Here is an 18,251-nt window from a genome sequence, read left to right as displayed (position 1 = left end):
AATGAAACTTACATGAAATGTCTTGAATGAAACTTACATGAAAACTTACAAGAAAGTTACATGAAAGTCTTGAATGAAACTTACACAAAATGTCTTGAATGAAATCTAATGAAGTGTTTCTACAAATTTCTACAAATTTCTAAGAACTTCTACCAAATTGAAGTGTTTCTACAAATTTCTACTAATTCCTACTAATTTTAAGCATTTCTACCAAATTTGAAGTGTTTCTACAAATTTCTAATAGTTTCTAAGAATGTCTACCAAATTTCTACTAATTTCTAAGCATTTCTACCAAATTTCTACTAATTTCTCAGAATTTCTACCAAATTTCTACTAATTTTCGAAGCATTTGTACTAAATCATAGTAATGTACTAAAAATTATACTAAATGTATACAAAATTGTACTAAGCATTTATACTAAATAAGTCTAAGCATTTCTACAAATTTCTACTAGTTTTCAAAACATTTATACTAAAACATAGTAATTTCTAAAAATTATACAAAATGTATACAAAATTATACTAAGCATCTGAAGTAAATTATACTGATTTTCTACTAATCATAGTAATTTCTTACTGATTTTGTACTAATTTTCTGCTAATCATAGTAATTTCCTCTAATTTTCTACTAATTTCTACTAATCAAAGTAATTTCCTAATAATTTTTCTAATTAAAAAATAAAAAGGGCCCCTTGCGTCATCAAGCCGGGGGCTTGCATCAGCAAGGGCCCCACCCGGGAGAGGGGCGCGCCACGCGCGGCGCCCGTATCGAGTTCGGCAAGGGCAGGACGGGGCGGCGGGTGGACGGCGGCTAGGGTAGGCGACGTTGGGGCGGTGGAGTCTGGCAGCGGCAATGCGGGGCGGCGCACGGTGCACGGTGGACAACGGCGGACGGTCAGGGTGGAGGTGAACGGCGCGGCCGGGGTGGGCAACGGAGGTGACGATGGAGGTGGTGGGCGATGGAGGCGGCAGGCGACGATGGCACTGGGGCGATGGAGATGGAGACGACGGGCGGCGGCGCGGCGGACGGGCGGGGTGATGGAGAGGAGGCATCGGGGTGATGGAGAGGCGGCACGCGACGAGGAGCACAGCGGCCGGCGACGGAGGCGAACGGGCGGCGACGGGCGACGGGCGGGGACGGAGGCGAACGGGCGCAGGATCTTGGAGAGACGGCGAAATTTCACTAAGTGTTGAACGGGGAGAGGGAGAAGATAACTAGGGCTTTTAAACCCCCCCCCTCCCGGTTGCAAATTGCAACCGGGACGAAATGGGGGGTCCTTTAGTCCAGGTTGCAATTTGCAACTCGGACAAAACGCCCTTTTTTTCATTTTTCGTCTCCCGCCTCTTGTTTGCAAATAGATTTTATATATATTTTCACTAGATTTTATGAAGGAAAAAATAAGAACTTTACATATTTCGAACATGCAAAAATATTTCGAACATGCAAAAATATATTAAATTAGCAAGTATATTTACAATAAGTTTGAATGAGTCATTAATTCCATATACTAGTTCTTTTAGTTTCTAAAATAATTATTTTAATGCACCACTGTCATCAAGAAACAATTCAATTAAATAATTTCAACGCACAAAAAATTCAATTGATGTATGTGGTTAACATTGTTCATATTGATCGAATAAAATTTCACCTCAACTAATTTAAATACATAAATTTACATATGTTTTCACTGGATTTTAAGAAGGAAAAAATAAGAACTTTACATATTTCAAACATGCAAAAATATATTAAATTAGGAAGTATATTTAAAATAAATTTTAATGAGTCATTAATTCTATACTAGTTCTTTTAATTTCTAAAATAATTATTTTACTGTTTCACTATCATTAAGAAACTATTCAATTAAATAATTTCAATGCGCAAAAAATTCAATTGATGTATGTGGTTAACATTGTTCATATTGATCGAATAAATCTTCACCTCAACTAATTCAAACACATATGAAATTATAGATACGTTAAATTAAAAATTGTATCACATAGTACATGAAATCATAGAACTTTACAATGTAACTTTACATATAGGTGAAGCATATTTAGTGCATTACAATGTAACGTTAAAAAACTTCTTCTTCACGAAAGTTCCTTGGTCATGATCGCGGTGTAAGTACGTAGCCTCTTTTTTGGCTAGCATGATGCTTAGGTCAACTTCAACAGCGAATGGACGCATGCCATCAAACTGATCATAATCATCTCATTGATCTATTTTGTCCTCGACTCCCATGATTTTTCTTTTACCTGGAAGAACTATGTTGCGCTTTGGCTCCCATGGCTCTTCTGAATTTTTCTTAGTTTTGCTAGACATGTCCTTCACATTCTTCATCATTGGCAAGGACAAATGGTTCATCATTGTATCCAATCTTGGTCAGATCCACTATTGTCATTCCATACTGATCTATGGTTATGCTAGTTAGCTTCACCCATTGGCAACGAAATAGAGGGATGTTCAGTGGTCCGTATTCAATTTCCCATATCTCCTATATGAAACCATAATACGAGTCCTTGCTCCTGTTGCTATCTATGCCATCTATGTGGATACCACTATTCTGGTTCGTGCTTTTCTAGTCTTCAGCTCTCGTGTAAAATGTATAACAATTTATCTCGTAGCCTTGGAATTTCACGATTGTGCTAGAAGGTCCCCTGGCTAACCAAGCGAGCTGTGGGTGAATCTCAGAGTTACCCATAAGGTGTTGACGCAACTAAGAGGGAAAAGTATCCATGTGATGATGTATAATCCAGGCATCGGATTTCGTCGGGTGTTGGGAAGATAGAATCTGCTTGTGTTGCTCGATATATGGAGCCACAAAGGATGATTGTTGCAAAACAATGACGTGTGCCTTGTTGAACAAATTAGTATCATTGCTCAAACCTGGTTTCCTTCCAATGGTGCCCGTTCCCCGCAGCCTCCCCTCATGGTGTGAAGTTGGAACCCCAATCAAATCAATTGAGTTAATAAAATCAACACAAAAATCAATGACCTCCTCTGTTCCATATCCCTTAGTGATGCTTCTTTCAGGACGAGCACGATTATGAACATAGTTTTTTAGGACTGACACGAACCTCTTGAAAGGCCATATATTGTGCAAGAATACTGGACCGAGAATAGTAATCTCTTTGACTAGGTGAACCAGGAGGTGTGTCATAATATTGAAGAAGGATAGTGGAAATACAACTCAAAGTTGATAAGACATTGCACCACATCGTTCTGTAGCTTTACTAGCTAGGTTGGATCAATTGCCTTCTACGAAATCGCATTGACAAACGTGCATAGCTTTACGAGCGGCAATCGGACATTCTCCGGTAGAATACCCCTCAGTGCAGCCGGAAGCAACTAGGTCATCAACATGTGGTAGTCATGGGCCTTGAGATTTGTGAACTTCTTTTCTTTTATATTTATTATTCTCTTTATATTTGAGGATTACCCAGACAGAACCTTGATACCATTCAAGCATTCAAACATGCTATCCTTCTCTTTCTTGCTGAGAGTATAACTGGTAGGAAGTAAGTAGTGCTATCCATCATCTCTCTTTTTTGGATGTAGGTCATCTCGTTGCTTCATACGTTTCATGTCCTGTCATGCTTCTAATGTATCTTTTGAGTTCCCATAAACACCCATGAAGCCTATCACGTTCACGCAAAGATTCTTCGTCAGGTGCATCACGTCTATTGCGTCGTGGACCTCTAGTTTTTCCCAATAAGGTAGCTCGCAAAATATAGACTTCTTCTTCCACATGGGTGCACGTTTGTTATCATCGTTCGGAACTGGTTCGCTACCAAGACCCTTTCCAAAGACTACCCTTACATCCTTTATCATTTCAAAGACACACTTTCCATTACGGTGTGCAGGTTTTTTATGATGGTCTGGCACCCCTTCGAAATGCATCCCTCTCTTTCTCAACGGGTGGTTAGCAGGGAGAAATTGACGATGGCCCATATAGACGACCTTCTTACAATGCTTCAAATACATGTTGTCTATGTCGTCTAAACTGTGCGTGCAGGCCCGATATCCCTTGTTCGACTACCCCGAAAGGTTACTCAGTGTAGGCCAATCATTGATGGTTATGAACAACAATGCTTGCAGGTTAAAGCTCTCTTGTTTATCCTCATCCCACACACATACACCTTCTTCGTTCCAGAGCAGTAAAAGTTCATCAACCAACGGTCTTAGGTACACGTCAATGTTGTTGTCGGGTTATTTTGGGCCTTGGATAAGCACCAGCATCATAATGAACTTCCGCTTCATGCACAGCCAAGGAGGATTGTTGAACATACATAGGGTTACAGGCCAAGTACTATGACCACTACTCAACTCACCGAATGGATTGAATCCATCAGTACTTAAACCAAACCTTATGTTCCCTACATCACTTTCAAAGTCCGGGAATTCTCTATCAATTGATCTCCACTGGGCCCCATCCGCGGGGTGTCTCAGCATCTCATCTTGCTTACGTTCTTCTTTGTGCCATCGCATCAATTTAGCATTCACCTTATTTCTGAACAAATGCTTGAAGCGTGGTATTACAGGGAAATACCACATCACCTTCACGGGAACTCTCTTATTGGGAGGCTGCCCCTTGACATCACCAGGATCATCTCGTCTGATATTATGTCGCAACACTCTGCACACAGGACAAGCATCCAATTTCTCGTATCCATCACCACGATAGAGGATACAACCATTAGGGCATGCGTGGATCTTTTGAACCTCCAATCCCAGATGACAAACAATCTGTTTAGCTTCATATGTTGTGGATGGCAATTCAATATTCTCAAGAAGAATCTTCTTGACAATGTTCAACATCCTCTAAAATGCCTTATTGGACACACCATTTTCAGCCTTCCATTGCAGAAATTCTAGTGTGGTACCCAGTTTTTTATGCCCCTGCTTGCAATCTAGGTACAACAATTTTTTATGATCATTAATCATGCGCTGCAACTTTTCTGATTCCTTCACAGTTTTGAAAATTGTGTGTGCATACCGTAGCACCTGACCAAGGTCATCAGTAGGGTCGTCTTCTGCAAAAATCATCTTCATCAGCCTCACCCATTGTAGTATCTGCAAAAGCTTGGCCTGCAGCCCAGTCCAGAATGTTATTCTCATCCTTCTCTTCTTCGCCGTCTTCCATTACAACCCCTCTTTCACCGTGCTTGGTCCAAACTAAATAGTTAGGCATGAAACCGTATCTAAACAAATGGCTGTGAATAATCCCCCAAGAAACATGTGAATAGTCCTTGTTACTGCATTAGAAGCTTGGACAATATATGAACCCGTTCTCTAGCTTGTTCGCTTTGGCCACTTTAAGAAAATAATGCAAGCCATCAACAAACTTCTTGGTCCGTCTGTCCGCATTATACATCCATTGTCGGTCCATCTGCATCGTATTACGCCAGAAATGGACATAGGTCTTCGTATTAGATAAAGAACTTGATCAATATTCATAATTTACACCAATCAAACTTCATAATGGATTGAAACAATTCACATGAAAATTATACCATTCCACATTCATAACAACCACTAAAGATACATATAGATATTACACTCAGAATAAGATAATAAAGATACATATGCACTAAAAATTACAGACGCTCCATAGTGGACTTCTCGTAGCCAATTATCCTAAAATAATGGTACAACATAGCAGAATGTTTGCCCTCCAAGCCATCTCTGCACTTAACTCAATCTTCTCCGAAGTCTATCGAGAGTCACCTCCACATATCTAGTACCAGAAAAAAATGGCACAACAGAGGATATTCGAATCCACACACTCGGGTTGAATATATATAAATGAATCTTGATACAGTATTCCAAACATCTTTTATGATATTCAAGATTCATTTATGATATTCAGCCCAAGTTTGTGGATTCGAAGAACAAAAGAGCTTCAAGTCCACACACTCAGGCTAAATATCATAAAGGAATCTTGAAATAGTTGTCCAAACGTCTTTTGGAGCAAGTGCCACATTCTCATAATAGAAGTGTAGTGGCACACGCACAATAGCCCGTCCAGGCAAAAGATCTATCCACTGAGCATGGCCCACGGTGGCAACCCAAAACCAACCAAAAGCTGCTAGGTCAAGGTCAGTGAATAGATCTTTGCCTGAAGAGGATATTGGGCCAGCATACTTCTATTATGAGAATTAGGCTCCAAAAGGCATTTGGATATTTATTTTAACATTCTTTTATGATATTCAGCCTGAGTTTGTGGACTCGAAGCTCTTCTGTTCTACCATTATTTCCTAGTACTGGAGGAGCAGAGGTGACTCTCCATAGACTTCGGAGAAGATTGAGTTATGTGTAGAGAAAAGTGTAAGCATGTTCTGTTAACTTGGATTGGAGGAACGGAGGTAGTACATCCATTGCCAGTCCATCTGCATCGTATTATGTAGAAAATGAACATAGGGTTTCGTAGAGGATTATTGTTTATAATATTTAGTTCATGCATTAAACATGAGATAAATAAATTATTGGTCAAACAAATACAATTATTAATTCTTAAATTAAGTGACATGAAAAAATGTAACAATGACCAAATTCTATTTTCTTACACCTACAATTTATTTACCTTAATTTTATTGAATGACTAAATATTAAAAACACATTTACTACAATTTTTTTCTCATACATAATATTGAAATCCTCTCCATTTTCCCTCACATTTACTCTTCATTCTCCCTCACATTCTAGCTCAAAATCCTCTCCATTCTCACTCACATTCTTCAACACATCAAGTTGTTTCAACTAATACGAATTGTATATAATAAGCAAACTATCCATCACATTATAGCTCAAAAATATGAATAAATAAAAATCCTCTCCATTCTCCCTCATTCTAAAAAAAACTCAATTTTCTCCCTCTCTAAAGCATAAAACAAAGCATAATAACAATAAATGAAAGGAGGATGAAGTAGCTAACCTTCACAACGCTTTGGATGAGTGAAATCTCCATGAAAATGAGGAAAAAATTCGAGCAGCACTTCCCCTAGGCTTGCTTCGGTGCCATGGAGAGGAAGACGAAGCTCTCTGTCTTGTGGAGTGGAGTGGCTCGGACTAAAGGAGGAAGAAGAGGCCTCTGTCTTGCGATTTTATAGGGTAGGAGTTTTTGTCCCAATTGAAAATTCCAACCGGGACAAAAACAAACCCCTTTTGTCCTAGTTGGGAGTTTTCTCCCAGTTGGAAACACCAAATGGGACAAACCCCTTTTGTCCCAGTTGGAATTACCAACCAGGAGTGAACTTTTTGTCCCGGTTGGTAACTCCAACCGGGAAAAAAGGGGGGCGCTGTCGGTGGGAAAAATCCAACCGTTACAACCGGGACTAAAGGGTGGGGGGCTTTAGTCCCGGTTCGTATTTACAACCGGGACTAAAGCTTCCCCCCAATCTGGCCTATCGTGGCGCGCCACTTTTAGTCACGGGCCAACTTTAAACCGAGACAAAAAGGGGTGGATTGAAAGTGAGTTCTCCAGTAGTGGGTGTGGACATTGAATATCAGGATTCCGATCAGATAGACAATATCGGTACCATTTTCACCCCTAGATCCGGGGAAGAATAAGATGTCGTTGATTCCGAGGAGCACTAAGAAAAGATAACACTACTGGAAAACTCGGCATTCATCCCAAGGCTTAGTACCGATTAATTTTTGACCCAGTACTAATGTGAGCATTAGTACCGGGTCTAACGGCTAGTTTGCTAGGAGCCCTCGTGACCCCCTTTAGTACCGGTTGGGGATCCAACCATTACTAATGATCGCCCATCAATACCTGGAGGCTCCATCCGGTACTGATGGGTGACCTTTAGTACTGTTGGAGGCCCCAACCACTACTAACTTCCCTCCTATAAACCAAGCATTTTCCTCCTGCCCGAGCCATTTCCTCCAGCTCAGGCGTCATCCATTCATGGTGAAATAAGGGAGGTGCTGCCAGATTTTTAACAATTTCATGGGGATTTCACTCATTAAAGTGTTCTAATGATTAGAAATTGCATCCTCCCTTGATACATGGTTATTATACTAAGTTTTATGCTAGAGCTAGAGTAGTTTGTGATTTTTAGAATAAGGTACGATGGAGAAAATTTTCATTTATATGCATGTGTCATTTAGAGCTCATATTTGTGATTTTTAGAATAAGCTACAATTTTTTGGATGCTATATTTCGTATTAGTCAAGGAAATTGATATGTGTTAGAGGAATAATTTCATAGTTTAGTCCTTTATAAATATGAGCTAAATAAATTATGGAGAAAATATAATTTGTTCATATTTTAGTCATTTGCAAATATGAACGAGATAAATTCTGGTACATAATAAGATGAAATAGAGGTATCTAATTAGTCATTTTTAGAATAAGCTACAATGGAGAAATTTTTCATTTATATGTTATGTTTGAGCTAAATAAATTGTGGGGAAAAATATAATTTGTTCATAGTTTAGTCATTTGCAAATATGAGCTAAATAAATTGTGGTACATAGAGATAGCTACTGCTGCTGGAAGTAATGGCGATGGTGGGGGCGATCGTCATTCCTCTCGCAGCAAGAGGAAAACTATAGTTGGCCCTCATGATAAGCTGAAGAAAATGAGCACGTGGAAGAGAGCAATGCTTCATTATTTGGAAAGATGTCATGAAGATGCTATTGCGGCGGTTTAGGAACCTCCTTGTGGTGGTCGTTATGCTCCATCGCCAGTACCGGGGGTTTTAAGTCCACTGAGTACTAACATCGCAGGAGACACAAATAAACCACAGGATGAAACTGGGTCAGTGAAACCTTCGTCTTCACCGTCCAAGGATGCTTAAAGTCCTAGATAGTACTCAGTATATGGTTTGTCGTAGTGTATCATGTTGTTTGGTTCTGAAATTTAAATTTGTGTATTTCTATCTAAACTTTCAGAAATATTTGAGTTTAATGGTATTTGTATCATGTTTGTTATGTTTCATATATAATTCTTTGGATGATCAGAATATCTTTGGTTAGGTAATACTTCGTCGATGGATCGGCAATGGATGTACAGCGCGGATAAATGCTCCATGGAGTACATTAATGGCTTGCGTGGTTTTCTCAATCTGGCAGAGTCCAACATGCCGCCGTCTGGTTTCATTTGTTGTTCATCCCGAATTTGCAAAAATGAGAAGGATTACTCATCCAAAAAGACTATTCACGCCCACATATACAGTTCGGGATTCATGCCTAACTATTTCGTTTGGACCAAACACGGGGAAAGAGGAGTTATGATGGAATATGATGATGAAGAAAAAGATGATAATTACATTCCTAACTAGACTAAAGGAGGTGCCTTTACAGATGTCGTAATGGGTGAGGCTGAAGAAGAGATGGTTGCAGAAGAAGGTCCTATCGATGGTCTAGGTCTGGTATTGCGAGATGCAAAGGAGGACTGCGAGAATGTGAAAAAGTCAAAGAAGTTTGAGCGTATGTTAGATGATCGTAAGAAATTGTTATACTCAGATTGCAAATAGGGGCAAAAAAAGTTGGGTACCACAATGGAAATGCTGCAATGGAAGGCAAAAAATGGAGTTTCTAACAAGGGTTTTGTTGAGTTAATGAAAATAATAAAGAACATGCTTCCCAAGGGGAACGAATTGCCATCCTCAATGTACGAAGCAAAAAAGGTTGTTTGCCCTCTAGGTTTGGAGGTACAAAAGATACATGCATGTACTAATGACTGTATCCTTTATCGCGGTGAGGAATACGAGAAATTGGAGGCTTGTCCTGTGTGCGAAGCGTTGCATTATAAGATCAGGTGAGATGACGCCGGTAATGTAGAGGGGCAGGCCAGCAAGAAGAAAGTTCCTATGAAGGTAATGTGGTATTTTCCTGTAGTAACACGCTTGAAGCGTTTGTTCAAAAACAAGGCATATGCAAAGTTGATGCATTGGCACAAAGAAGAACGTAAGCAAGATGAAATGATCAAACACCCCGCTGATAGGTCCCAGTGGAGAACAGTTGATAGAGAATTTCCTGAGTTTGAAAAGGATGCAAGGAACATACGGTTTGGTTTAAGTATAGAAGGATTAAATCCATTCGGTGAGTTCAGTAGTGGCCATAGCACTTGGCCTGTGACCTTATGTATGTTCAACCTTCCACCTTGGATGTGCATGAAGCAAAAGTTCATTATGATGCCGGTAATTATCCAAGACCCAAAATAACTTGGCAACAATATTGATGTTTACCTAAGACCGTTGGTTGATGAACTTTTACTATTATGGAAAGAAGAAGGTGTGCGTGTGTGGGATGAGGATAAAAAGGATATTTTTAATCTACGAGCATTGTAGTTCATAGCCGTTAATGATTGGTCGGCGCTTAGTAATCTATCCAGACAAACAAATAAGGTATATCGAGCCTGCACGCGTTGTTTAGATTATACATGCAGCATGTATTTGAAACACTATAGGAAGGTCATGTATATGGGTCATCGTCAATTTCTTCGTGCTAAGCACCCGTTAAGAAATAAAGGAAAGCATTTTGAAGGGGGGAACAAAAACGTACTAAGCCCATTCACCGTAATGGTAAACGTGTATTTTCTATGATTAAGGATATGAGGGTAGTCTTTGGCAAGGGCTCTCGTAGCCAACCTGTTCTGAACGACGAGGACGGACATGCACCCATGTGGAAGAAGACGTATATATTTTGGGAGTTACCTTATTGGGAAGTCCTTGAGGTTCGTAATGCAATCGATGTGATGTACCTGATAAAAAATCTTTGCATGAATGTGCTTGGCTTCCTGAGTACATATGGAAAGGCAAAGCATACAATTGAAGTATGTCGGGACCTAAAACATATGAAACAACGAGATGGCCTACATCTAGAAAAGGGAGATAATGGACATTACTTGCATTTTGCCAGTTACACTCTCAACAAGGAAGATAAAGAAAGCATGTTTGAGTGCTTGAATAGTATCAAGGTCCCATCAGGCTACTCCTCGAATATACAGGGAATAATAAATACTAAAGAGAAGAAATTCATAAATCTAAAGGCCCATGACTGCCACGTCCTGATGACACAATTGTTGTCTGTTGGACTGAGGGGTATTCTACTAGAGAATATGAGAATGTCAATCGTGAAGCTATGTGCATTCCTCAACGTAATTTCTTAGAAGTCAATCCATCCAAACAATCTACTAAAGCTGCAGAATGATTTGGTGCAATGCCTTGTCAGCTTTGAGATGGTTGTTCCACCTTCCTTCTTTAATATCATGACCCACCTTCTAGTCCACCTTGTTGAAGAGATTTTTGTTCTCAGTCCTGTATTTCTACACAATATGTTTCCTTTCAAGAAGTTTATGGTAGTTCTGAAGAAGTATGTTTGTAATCATGCCCATCTAAAAGGAAGCACCGCAAAGGGATATGGAACATGGAGGTCATTGAGTTTTGTGTTGACTTTATTGATGACCTGAGTTCGATTGGAGTCCATGTATCACGTGATATGGGGAGACTCAAGGGAAAGGGCATTCTAGAGAGGAAAGTTCGGATGGACATCGATGAGAGTACATTTTGTAAAGCACACTTCATGATCCTGCAAGACCATTGTACAGTCCTCAAACCAAGGGAAGACTAAGGCTTGGATTACACGTCATCACATTGACACTTTCGCCTCTTGGTTGAGGCGACGGCTAATGGGTGATGACACGATTGAAGAGCAACTAGCATGGTTAGCTAGGGGTCCATCTATCTCAGTATTAACATTCCAAAGATACGAGATAAATGGGTACATATTTTACGTGACAGCCTAAGACCAAAAGAGCACAAACCAAAATAGTGGTGTCTTTATAGATGCAATAGACAACAATGGAAAAAAAGATAGATAATATGGTGTCATTGAGAAGATACGGGAACTCGACTATGGACCTTTGAAAATCCCTCTATTTTGGTGCCAATGGGTGAAACTTACTCGAGGAAGTGTAGTGACAGACAACTATGAGATGATAATAGTGGACCTCAACAAGATTGGTAATAGAGATGAACCATTCGTCCTAGCTAATGATGTGACTCTAGTTTTCTATATGATGGATATGTCAAGCAAACCAAAACACAAGGGTGCTATTAAGTGAGATGACCAGCCAAAGCACCACATAGTTCTTCCATGGAAAAGAAAAATCATTGGAGTTGAGGACAAAACTGACATTTCAGAAGATTATGATCAATTCGATGATCTTCCTCCATTTTCAGTTGAGGTTGACCCAACCATCCTATTAGTCAAAGAGGATGCTCCATACTTACGCTGTGATCACAACCAAGGGACGTTCGTCAAGACGAAGGTTATTAACGCTCCATTAGATGATGATGTGTAATATATTAGAACCATTATGCTATATTTTGTGGTCAAGTGACAAATTAATGTAATAACGCATTGTAATGATATGTAATGTATTCTATGGGTTTATTAACAATACTATTTGCAAAAATCTCACCCATTAAACAAGAACTAATTTTTGCCTGGTTAAAATATTAGTACCGGTGCAAGCTGCCACCAGGTACCAAAGGCCTTCAGTACCGAGTGCTCTCTAGCACCGGTACTAAGGGCGGCATGTAAGCTCAACATCTTCCTCGCCCCCATCACTTAGTCGTTTGTGTCATCAGCCTCAATCCGCCGCCACCGCCACAATCTCCTATCCTCGGTCCAACGACGCCAGCTAACGTAAGCCCGCGGCCGTGCTGACATCATTTTTTACTTTTTATTTCTTTTTAATTCTAGTTATTTAGGAGTGAGTTAAAATAGTTAGAAATTATAGAAAAATTGTTAAAATAGCTAGAAATTACAGAAAAAATGATAAAATTATTAGTATGGAAATGGTGAATATAGAAATTGTCTTATGAAAATTAGAAAATTTATAAATAGTGCTAGGAAATTAGTGTACATTATTGCCATGCATTGTTTTATTAGTGGAATACTGGTAGAAAATATATAAATAGTTCTGTAAATTGTAAACTGCCTACTACTTAGAATAATTATTTTATTATGCCACAAATTGAGCTACAGTATAGTTTAATAATTTATAGAAATGTGCATAAAATTGCTGAATCATCTAGAAGTTATAGAAAAAATGTTGGAAAAGTGTGACACCCAGCCCAATTTGGTTGGCCCAGTGTGGCCCATAAGAGTAGGTGTGCATGTTTAGTACCACCTTGCTAGTTGAGCAAGGGTGGAGCCAACTTATAAGTCTTTGTCAACCAGCCATAGCACCTTCGGGTTAATCCTTTTACACGAAACGAGGATGAAAGTGTAAGCAGGGTGCTATATGTACATGTGCCCACCCCTCGGAAGGGCTGGGCAGTGCAGCTTTGGGGCATGGGGTGTTACAAATGGTATCAGCGCTGACCTTCACGGTTGCGCATACGAGTCAATGTGCGGGTATATGGCACATGGCGCGTGTAGGCTCTAGATGGGACACACGGCATGGCATATGGCGTTGGCACTGGACGTACGGTCGTGCGCTAAGAGGGAACAATCCTGGACATTTGCCCATGTGTGGGTAAGTTGGACCGATGAGGACGTCAGGTTCTTTGAGGGGGGGTGTATGTGACACCCGGCCCAATTTGGTTAGCCCAATCTGGTCCATGAGCGTAGGTGTGCATGTTTAGTACCACCTTGCTAGTTGCGCAAGGGTGGAGCCAACTTATAAGCCTTTGTCAACCAGCCATAGCACCTTCGGGTTAACCCTTTTACACGAAACGAGGACGAAAGTGTAAGAAGGGTCCTATGTGTACGTGGGCCTGCCCCTCGGAAGGGCTGGGCGGTGCGGCTTTAGAGGACGGGGTGTTACAAAAAGCCTATTAATAGTAATTTGATCTATGTACAACATTGATTAGTCATTTATTATAACAAATTGTATAAGTATATAGTCATTCTTTTTTATTGGATTTTATTGTAACAAATTGTATAAGTATTAGTCATTTTTTTAGTCAGTTATTTTTACAAAATGTATATGTTTTAGCCATTCTTCTTTGTAACAAATAGTATAATTCTTTAGCTCTTTTATTGTTGTCATTTACTAGCAATTCACAGTAAATATTGTTGTAGTCATTTATTGGAACAAATTGTATGGGCGTTTAATTTTTTTTGTTGTCATTTACTAGCAATTCATAGTAAATATTGTTGTAGTCATTTATTGTAACAAATTGTATAAGTGTTTTATTATTTTTTTAGTCATTTATTGTTTGAAAATTGTATAAGTTATAGTCATTCTTAGAATAATTCTATTTGTATTATATTAGTTACAATGGCATGATTAAAGGATGAGCAGGCCCGATTGGATGAGGAATACCTAATGGACTTGATTGCTCAAGGTTGCACTAACGATCCACCAAATGAAGAGGTCGATCACAGCCAGACTGACATCTACCTCAACATGTCTTGTGATGGCAATGAGGAGCAACCAATTGCCGAGGGAGGCAATGATGGGCACCAAGGCGAGGTACAGCAATTATTATACGTAAACATGATTTGAATTATCTACTTATCAAGATTATTAGGAATTAATAGTTATTTCGTTTTTCAGCCATCTGGATCGAGTAGGCCTAAATGGAAATGAGGTCCAAAGAAGAAGTTAGAGGGTCATATCATCATCACAGAACTTAATGAAGAGGGTGAACCAACTGCTCCAAATAATGCTAAGACCAAATTGGTGAATCAAATTGGATTTCTTGTTAGGGATAACATCCTAATAAGCTTTCAGAACTGGAAAAACCCTAAAATCGATGAGAGCATGGTCCCCACAAGCACGGTCCCCATAAGCATGGTCCCCGAGTGAGAGAAGGAAATGATATGGGAGCAAAAAAAGAAAACTTCACGTTCAAAGGTGTAGATGAAGAAAAAGTGAAAGATTAGGGCTTTCAGAAGGGTGCAATTGTTTTTCAGACATACAAGAAGAACCTAAACAAAGACTACATAAAGAAGGGCCTTACACCAGATTTCATGAAGCAATCGAAGTTAAGAGATCACTGGGATTCATTTATGCAGTTCAAGCAATCGCAAAAGAGCGCTAAGGCAACTAAAACCAACACCAACAATGCTCATCAGAAGAAATACTTTCATCATCTTGGACTAGGAGGTTACAAGAAGGGGATCATCAAATGGCAGAGGATGGAAGATGACATAATTGCTAAGGGAACAGTATCGGCGACTCTCGAAAGGCCAGAATGAGCAAAGCATTGCTATTATGCTCATGGTGGCACGCTCAATCCGAAAGATGGATCATTTGTGTTTGGCCAAGAATTAAGAGAAGCGGCTACGAGGCTTGTTGAGTTAATAAAGGCTACGGTCGAAGGATATGTCGTGTCTGATCGAGAGAAGGACGAGCTTACAATGGCACTAGGTAATCCAGAACACCCTAGGCGTTGCCGAGGCAAAGGAGTAATTCCATGGAAGTTTGCCTTTCGTGAGCACATTGATTCCTACAGAAGTCGCCAAAGAAGTAAGGCTGAACATGCATGACAGCTGCGAGAGTTGCAAGAACATGTAGCTTTGACAGAGGCAAGAATGGAGGAAGTAATCGACCGGCGTGTGGCTCTAGCTCTTAGCAAACAAGCCAGTGAACAAGCAACTGCATCATCAGGGGCTAATGTCGACCTAAGCCCCTCTCAGCGTTGAAGCAGCGTTGCTTCCATGGAAGCCCCAGCTGGAGGATCTACTGACATGGTTGAGAACAACCAATGCCACCCCATGGACGACATCACTAGGAGGGCCCCTTGTGAGCTTGTTACTCCTGTGAAAAACAAGCTCATCGTGGTGGCTTATGGTGTGGCTGAACAATCGACACAAGGCCAAACAATTCATGGTGTAGAGATTCCAGCTCGTGGTTACGCCAAAGTTGGGGTGTACCGAGTGGTCGATGATTGGGATGACCTCAAAATGGAGGTACCTGGACGTGATGGGGAAAAGAATCTAGGAGAAGCCATCCACAGTTGGATTCTAGGACCTAAGCGCCACATAAGGATTCCACAAGTGAATCCCCTGACCTTGGGATCATCTCCTAAGGGCTTAAGGCAAGATCACATATGCCATCTGCCAGGGCACCCTCTCCACTAGCTGACAGGGACCCTAGCATGAGTCCACTAGCTGACAGGGATCCCAGCACGAGTCCACGCTCTCCACCAACTGACAGGGATCCTAGCATGAGTCCACCTCCCCCTGTTATGAGCAAGGCTACACGGCGAAAGACACCTTCAGTTCCGCCTACTGCGCCTACAAAGAAGAAGCAAAAGAAGCCGAAGAAGAAGCAACCATAGCCCATGAAACCTTATGCTATGACTGATGCGGAACTCAATGCAGTAGTGGATGCTCAAGTTAAAGCTCACTTCGCACCAAAGCCTCCTATGAAGAAAGATCCACCACTTGATAAGTTAAATTTTAGGCTTTCATTAGAGGTATAGAGTTGGAGAAAAAGAAAAAGCTAGAGAAACCATCGCTATTTGACTACGACCGCAAATAACAAAGGCTTTTCAAAAGAAGAAGAAAAGTGGGTCAAGTATTCCACAACTTGGAACTCAATCTAACCAATCGATTGCCCCGCTCCAGATGCTTTCAGAGTTTGATAAGAACCTGCTTCTATTAGCCAAAGATACAAATCTCACCGCAGCTCAACTTCAAGGGAAGGATCACATCCAAAATCACCTTGGGGCTGCTAAATGGAAATTTGAGTTAGGGAAAGAGTTTGTGTGGCCGCAGTTGGTGGACTGTCTTCCAACGAATATGTATAAATGCACCAATGGTACATGGAGGCTTCAGCCACCAATTTGCTCATGCTAGAAGTTTGGATTGGAGATCAGCATTATTTCTGTGGTGATGCCATTATAAATGTGCCACTCAAGAAACTTTATTTCCTTTACAATCAAGATGCACTTGACAAATCACTCATCAGTTCTTGGGTTCTGTAAGTGCTTAATTTGCTATAACTTCAAAATCTCTGCTCTAGTCATTGTGCGATGTCTTATCTCCTATTCTATTTTGTATCATGCAGGATAGAGATTCAAGCTTGCTGGAGGATAGGATTGTATGACGTCGGCTTCATGGACCCGGATGTTATAAATGAAGCAAATGTAAGAGATAAACCAAATCAGACCTTGAAGAATATATATAATTTCTTGGACAAGCAACATTACAAGAAGTATATAGTTCTGTCTTACAACTTCAAGTGAGAGTGTTTTCCATCTCTTTTATTTTTCGAACTAGCAGTTAAAAATAAGAATAAATAGCTTTTCACCATGCATATATGTACAACTTCCACTGGATACTCCTTATTATCATGGTTGATCGAAGCATGGTTTATATCCTGAACTCTCTAAGGAAACCAAGAAATCAATACACCAACCTCATAGACATGCTTAACAGAGCATGGGCTCGCTTCCGTCAACATCACTCAGGTGAATTTAAGCAGCAACTTCATATCCACTCTGAATTCCTAGTATGTATTGAATTTCACATCTCATGTCACTTCCTTGAACACAACAAATATTTCATAACTTCTTTTGCCATATATATAGTGTTTAGAGATAGAATCTGGGGAATAATTTATGCGGATACTACGTATATTAGTTCCTCCATGGCTTTATATGTCCCAAGCATATAACTGACCACGAATTTAGAGTACGTATACAAATTTCTTAACAATAAATTAGTTCTAATTGTGTAGATCCATTGATCTAATACAATAACCTTTGCTAATGATATAGATTATGCACATGAAGGAAGAACTCCTCGAGACGGAAAAAATCAGGGCAATTCAAGACCAACTTAGTGAAAAAAATCCTTGGCCACGCGTGACATGGCAGCCAATTTAGTACCGGTTGGTCTCTCCAACCGGTACTAAAGGACCCCCTTTAGTACCGGTTATTTGAACCGGTACTAAAGGACCCCTTTTAGTACTGAATTAGCAATACCGGTTGCACAACTAGTACTAAATGGGGTGTTTGGACCCGGTACTGAAGGCACTTTTTCCAGCAGTGTAAACAAAGCTCGTTTTATGCCTAATAACCCAAGAGCCCCTCAATTTGGAAATGCATGATGCGGGAGAAGATTGTCAAATGAGATTTTAGCGTAGAAAAGAAAGAACAAGGAATAAACAAAATGGATCAATGACGTAACAACTCAGATTTCGGCGATGGATGGTGAAGTTAGATTTAGATCAGGGGTTTAGGGTTAAGTTACATATGGTGTCTGGGATAAAGGGAGCTGCGAGATAGGTGGACGGATGGTGATGGTGTTAGGGTTGTTGGCGCGATGGCAAG

At 40.2% G+C, this 18,251-nt stretch overlaps 1 pseudogene; it reads right to left on the bottom strand.

Annotated features, from left to right (window-relative positions):
* Nucleotides 1-3,529: 3,529 nt before the first annotated feature.
* Nucleotides 3,530-4,555, bottom strand: LOC140220292 (uncharacterized; annotated as a pseudogene).
* Between the last annotated feature and the right edge of the window lie 13,696 nt (nt 4,556-18,251).

The sequence above is a fragment of the Setaria viridis genome, chromosome 8, assembly GCF_005286985.2.
Source record: "Setaria viridis chromosome 8, Setaria_viridis_v4.0, whole genome shotgun sequence".
Classification (NCBI taxonomy): Eukaryota; Viridiplantae; Streptophyta; class Magnoliopsida; order Poales; family Poaceae; genus Setaria; species Setaria viridis.
This window is presented reverse-complemented; position numbering and strand designations above follow the sequence as displayed.